The sequence below is a fragment of the Megalobrama amblycephala genome, linkage group LG1 (genome assembly GCF_018812025.1).
Source record: "Megalobrama amblycephala isolate DHTTF-2021 linkage group LG1, ASM1881202v1, whole genome shotgun sequence".
NCBI lineage: Eukaryota > Metazoa > Chordata > Actinopteri > Cypriniformes > Xenocyprididae > Megalobrama > Megalobrama amblycephala.
In genome coordinates, this window is record NC_063044.1 from 71,927,549 (window position 1) to 71,934,722 (window position 7,174).

Genomic DNA, 7,174 nt, shown 5'->3' on the forward strand with positions numbered 1-7,174 from the left:
TTGAGTACTTATAACCAAATACTTACATTTAATAATGTAATAATTTAATAAAAATGGCATAGGCTACAATGAATCCTGGGGTATGAAACACTCCGAAAAATTATTTGTTGGATTTACTTAGCATTTTTATGTCAACAGGTTTATTACATCAGATTAATTCAATGCCATTTAGATGAGTCAGGTTAACATTCTTAATTTAGTCCAAAACTATTAAGTTCAATTATCCTAAATTAATATCAAACAAAAATTCAAACAAGTAATCCAGTTTAATTGATTAGTTTATTGAGTGAATCTGTTCAAGAACAATTAACATTTGTAAAGGCTGTATCTAACAAGAAAAGCTTTTACAAAATCTGTCCTCTGTAGGTGTCAGCCAGTAGACAGGTTAGTTAAACCCATGACAGCCCAAAGTAAATTTATTATTAAATCAACTTTAATTGTTGTTAGCAGGTCTTCAACACAAACACATGCTCTGCATTTCAGCACAATGGAAACCCCCAAAAACACTAGAAACTATTTTTAAATTTATTAGTCGTTTTTTTTTTTTTTTTTTGCAATGTGTTTTGGGTCCAACTCATGAACGTGGTCATACGCTTGACCTTGTATTATCTTTGGGATTTTCTATTGATAGCGTGAAGATTGTTGATACTGTTTTTTCTGACCATAAGACTGTTATTTTAAATACTAATTTTCCTTGTGTTGTGCCGGGTAATACTGTTTCTGTCTCGATTTCGTCTCGCATACTTAATTCATGTACAGCGAGTAGTTTTTCAGCTGTTTTTAATGTCTCTCCTTTATTTTCATTGATCGAGTCACACTCTCCCTGTATGGATTTAGAAGAGTTGGTCGATCAGTTTAACTCTACTTGCTTAGAGATTTTAGATGCTGTGGCTCCTGTCAAAGTCAGGGGAAGAAAAGTCAAATCGCAGCCCTGGTTGAACAGTACTACCCATGCTCTTAGGCAGGAGTGTAGGAGGGCTGAACGCAAATGGGTTAAAGATAAATTACAAGTCTCCTATGAGATTTTGAAGAACCGTTTGAATGAGTATCAAAGAGCTGTTAAATTGGCTAAACTATACTTTTCTCTACTGTAAATGCTGTTCTTCATCCTACTGCTACTCCTGCACTCACTCCTTCTGCTGAACTGTGTGAAGAGTTTTTAAACTTTTTTATTGGTAAGGTTGATGGAATTAGTCTCTAATTTCATCTGAGCTGTTGCAAACCATTTGACCAGTTTTATGACTGTTTCTTTCTCTTCCTATTTAAAGAATAGGACTCTTTCAGTCAGCTTAGGGATTATTTTTCTTCCATTGCCCTCCTTGTGTGTGGGGTTCCAAGGGCTCAATACTGGGACCAATTTTATTTTCCCTTTATATGCTCCCTCTAGGATTTTTGAGAAATTTGGGATTCAGTACATCTTTATGCAGATGATTCTCAAATTTATGTACACTGAAACATGGGCATGGCCATTCAGTCCTTCATGCATGTTTGGCAGAAGTTAAGTGCTGGCTTGCAAATAACTTTCTCCAATTAAATGAGGATAAGACTGAGATCATTTGGAAATAAGGGGTGTGTGGATGATGACCCTGGGTTGTTTCCTGGGAAAAACTGTCTAGCGTGAGGAACCTTGGTGTCATTTTTGACTCTGACTCAATTGAGCAGCAATCAATGCTGTTGTTAAGAATAGTTTCTTCCATCTTAGATCAATATCTAAATTGAAATCTATTCTTACCTTTAATGATATGGAGAAGGTTGTTCATGCCTTTGTGTCTTCACGTTTGGATTATTGTAATGTATTGTATTTGGGTGTGAGTCAGGCTTCTCTCTCCCGTTTGCAGCTCGTTCAGAACTCAGTGCTAGACTTTTAACGGGTACTAAGAAGAGAGAACACATTACTCTGGTTTTATTAAACTACATTGGTTACCCATACACAGAATTCACAAAGCACTGTTGTACGTTTTTAAGTCTCTGCATGGTCTAGCCTGAGTATGTTACTGATTTAATCAGCCGCTGTCAATCCAGCAGATCTCTGCGCTCAAATGACCAGTTGCTTCTTGTGGTTCCACGTACGAGTCTAAAATGTAAAGGTGATCAGGCGTTTTCTGTTGCAGCTCCTAGGCTTTGGAATGTCTCTAAAAACTTGTCCTTCATTGGGTGTTTTTCAGAGTGCGCTTAAAACTTATTTGTTTTCTTTAGTGAATGCTTTGTAAGTGTGTATGTCATATCTTTCTGAGACTTTGGTTCCATTGTGGTGTTGAAAGTGCAAAATAAAGTTGAGTTGAAGTTGAGTTGAGTAAATACAATCATAAAATAACATTAAACATTAGTCTTCCAATTTTATCATCTTGATTAAAAAAAATGCAGAACATAACATTTTATTTCAAGATTTAATTTCCCTCTCCAGCCCTGTGCAAAGCATGATGGGAAGGGGAAATCCTGTTCCTAGTGTCTATAATGCTATTTTAACACAACTAAAATCATTCATGTACTCTCAATTCAAATGAATTAAGTGGTTGAAAAGAATCGTGTTGGATTAACTACATTTATTTAAGTCAATTGAACAAGCATCAAATGTTATTTTTGGCCTAATTAATTGAAACATGTTCTTTCAATGAAAATATTGAGTTGAGCCAAAACACAAACTGTTTCAAGTCATTTTAACACAATACAATGACCCTTCGCTAAGCCCGCCCTCCTTAGTTACTGTTGCTACGCCTGTCAAGCTTTCGCGCCTGGCAAGTCATTTAAGTATGTATGCACCGGTGTCAGACATTTCCAAGGAGATAATTAGCATTTTTGGCAACAGGTGAAATATCTGAGAGATCAAGACAAAAGGGACTGCAGTATGCATTCGAGGGATATATCCACGACGTAATATGCAACGATTAGAAAATAATTTGATCAAAATTGAAGCTAAAGCTCCCAGCACGAGCAGCAGCCGCCTCATACGCTGACCATTCAAATGGGAAACACACAAATTATTGAGGAAAAGCTTTGTTCATCCACAGCAGGTTAAGTGAAATTTGTGAAAATAACCTAATAATTATAAATCAAACAGCTTATCCATAAGTCTTGTGGAATAAACACATGACGTTAGCCTGACCGTTTTGCAATGATAACATTCTCCGCTTATATTTTTAGCGCACCAGTCTACTCCGTCTTGCCTTTAATCATCTTATTTTACATTCAAATATATGCATTATGAACAAAGAACCGTCATTATTTCCAAGCAATGATGTGCTGAGTTAGCTAGCTAGCTAACCTACAGTCAGATTGTCCTACCCGGGCATACTGCATATGCGCACATCAATATTACATCATTGTTGTCATGATAAATAACACAAAATTACTGTATTTGCATTATTGTAAGGGTAGGTTTAATGTTGGTGTAGACATTAATAAAGCACTATCTGATAAGTAGCATTTTTCGCTTTCGATTTATACTTGTTCTAACGATTAATGCTATATCATATTGTGCTACCACTACTGTATTTGCATTATTATAAGGGTAGATTTAGGGTTGGGGTAGGTGTAGATGTTAATAAAGCCATAAACCACGTTAATATCACGCTGGAAGCACAATCTGATAGGTTGCATTTTTCGCTGTCAAATTTTGCTAACGTTACCAACTGTTTCAATGGGAGGTAGCAAAATCTGACAGGGTAGCACAAATTGTCAGAACACCGGCATTTCTCCCCTTGGGTTTTAAGTTTCGGGAAGGGAAAAAATTCCACCACCCTGTTCAAACTTTTAGGATACTGGGTATCAGATTTACACAATCCATACGCACAACACTTTGGCATGTTTCCCTCGCTCGAAAGATTGACAGACCTCCCGCGCCTAGTTACGATTGCTAAACCACGATTGGCCTGCGATGGTTTTCGGGCGTGGCTTAGTGAAGGGTCAGTTACTATGTAACTGAACTGCACACATAATTCTAGACACTTAGGGACAGATTAACTAACAGCTTGCGGCAAAAACTACTGTCAGGATTTACTAAAGACACACAGTGAGAAATTAGAGCTGAAAATGTGTGGACTGAGTTGTTTTTGCGGCTGACCTTATTGCATATGCATTTGTAGGAATTTCCCTTTCAGATGCAAAATGTATGGGAGGAGAGTATTTAAATGAATCACAACACGATTTACTAATGTTTACGCTCGTCAATTTACTGGTATTTGCACCATTATTTAATGCTCAAAAACAGCATGTCTTAACCCATTTTGTGACATGGCTGCAGTTGTTGCTGTTAGGAGGAGCTCGTGGTAGAAAGTAAAATATTTTCCACTCATATTAATTTCTTTGGGATGCCAGAGGAAGACGTTATCCGAACATATATACGTGTACGTGTTTGTCAGATTACATGTAACAAGTTGCGTGTGTGTCGACCCGCATGATGAGCATCAGCTCTGCTTATTTGCGACCCAACACTAATTTGCGCAACTCTTGTTAGATTGCATTGGTCGTTATGTAAATGATTTGACTGAGTATTATATGATTTTGCCCCACATGTTGCACATATGCAGAGTCATCATAAGGGCTGTGTGAAGTGTGTGACTGCAGTGGAAAGTGACTTGATACGATATAAAGCCAATAGCTAAGCTCATGTCTTTCATCAGCGCGGTCACAAAAATTAGGCTGCACACGGCTGGGGAGTGTACTGTACAGGAGGACTATACAGAAATGATTAGGCTTGTTGGACTCGAACCGGCGCTGCACAGACCGATTGCTGTATGACTTCAAAGTACCACGAGAGTGATTAAGAGCAAACTGTATGATTTTGAAGTTGCACAAAATAGGAACAAATCGCTCTTTGAGACAACTCGTTGTTCCCGAGTCATATTAAAGATTTGTTCAAAATGAATTAATCCTTCATGATTGACCCATCACTTTTGGGTTAAAGTTCAGTTTATTAAAGAGGCTATTGTTAACTGAAAAGACAGCGTTCAATGGCACACAGCAGCCCACATAGAGAAAGAAGAGGAAGTGACATCATCAGAATGATTGAGAATCCACACCCATCTAAACTGGTTCAGAGATGACCACTGCTCGATGTGGTTAAACTAACTGAGTTCTCACACCCAACAGTAACATGTTTCCAAACCTCAACAGTGAGTCACAGCTCTGAAACTGCAATACGTAATTCACTATTTTAGTTACAGAAATGTTGAACGGCTGTTATTTCATTGTTGTAAGAAAGTCTTGACTCTGGAATAGATGCAAAACATCACTGTAAAACTTACAGACTCTGAGTTTAATAGTGATTATATGAGATAATCTGCATGATGATGTGATGATCCATAATCACCATTATCATAATCATTTGCAACAAATCAATGACCTTTATATGTGTTACGTGGTGTTGCTGTAGAGACGAGGTGTTGCTGTAGAGCATATTCGGAAATCCACAAAATAAGGGCTTTTATTCACACGAAGGAGCAGATACAGTACATCATCACACACATAAACTAACTGACAAAGGAGTGCAGGGAGTGAGTCCAACTTAAAGGGAGTGCTAACAAAGACAACAGGTGCAGAGAATCCGGGGAAATGGTGGGAAGGCTGATTAGGGAAGTGACTTCAGGTGTGCAGACAAAGAGGATTGTGGGAAGTGGAGTCCAGGAAGGCGTGGTTGTAACATTACCTTGAAACGATCGGCCCAATCGGTCGATTTTACATGAATTAAAATGGGGTCAGATTATACTGCGTGAGCTTTTGGAGTGTTTAAAAAGATGAGACAGACAACAGAAATGGATAAATAAGGTGTATTTACAATATCCACATAGGAACTTAAAACAACATAATAAAACTAGAAAAACTTAGGCTGTTTAAAAGCATGGAGTCTGTTTGTACCATACCCTAAAACAGTCCTTAAGAGTCCTAGTAGTGTGCTGAAAGTGTCCACCGGTGTATATACAAAGTCCTGAAAGTGATAATCCAATGGAAAAGTGATGTGGTTTACTGGAAAGGTAAGTCTGTAAAATGAAACTCCACAATCCAGCTAGCAGGTGATCACGTTTGTAATGGGGGGTTGATTGTTTGCCATGCTGCCTCCTTTATACTGGCTTACTTCCTGGTTCCTGTCATGTGATCAGTCACATGACAGGCAGACCCATACACATTTAAAGACATACACACATTAAAATACGTAAGAGGAATAAAATGGACTATAAAAAAACATGTAAACCAATTAAAACTCTATCATACATAAAATCATTGTAATAAATAGAGCGGTAAAACATGTATTTTATGTGACAGTGTTACAACCTCCCCCTCCCCAGTAGGCGCGTCCACGCGCCTCAGATGGAACAACGGGGGAGGGGGGTGGGCGCCCTGCAGACCTACACACAGGTGCAGGGTGAGGTGCAGACAGGTGCGGAGGTCTCCAGGATGGGTCTAGGACCTTGGGCCGTCATGGCGGGTCAGGAGTCTTAAGCAGCCGTGACGGGTCAGGGGCCGTGGCAGCCATGACGAGTGAGGAGTTTCGGGCGGCCACGACGGGTCAGGGGCCGTGGACGGCCATGGCGAGTTCCGAGCCCCACCCACATATGTATCACTCTCATGTGTATCTCCCACATGTTCTCCACCCACGGGTACATGCCCCCCAAAAAAATGTTTGGCTGGAAGGGCATGTGGCATGGCGTAGGTTTGTGGGCTTGTGGGCTGCTGGGGTGGGCTCGTCGGCTGCAGGAGCGGGCTCGTGGATTGCTGGAGCAGTTCACAGGGGACTGAGGTTGCTTGGCGGCCTTTTTCTTCTTTTAGGCCATTTGGTCCTAGTGGTAGACCTTTCAATCTCTGACTTGGGGGTTTGGTCCGGCAGGACACCAGGGAAATACCCACTGGAGGGGTAGGCGGAGGAAACCGGCCTGTGGGTTCCGACAGGACGGTCGCCCACTGGAGAGGTATGTGGAGGAATTTACGGAGCTTGCTTATTTGGTGAACTGGCCAGATGCCCCTTTAAACACTTGTTTTCTGGCAGGTCTGGACGAGGGCATGATTCGTTTTAGTGAACCTGCATGTTTTTTTCCCTAGTCGAAGCAATTGATTTGATTCTCTTCCTGAATGGTTCTGATTTTGTTATTGAATACCCCTTTTCCACCAAGGCCGTTTGAGTGCTGGTTCGGAGCCAGAGCCTAGTTTCAAATCAGTTCTTTGTCTTTCGACACACAAAGCA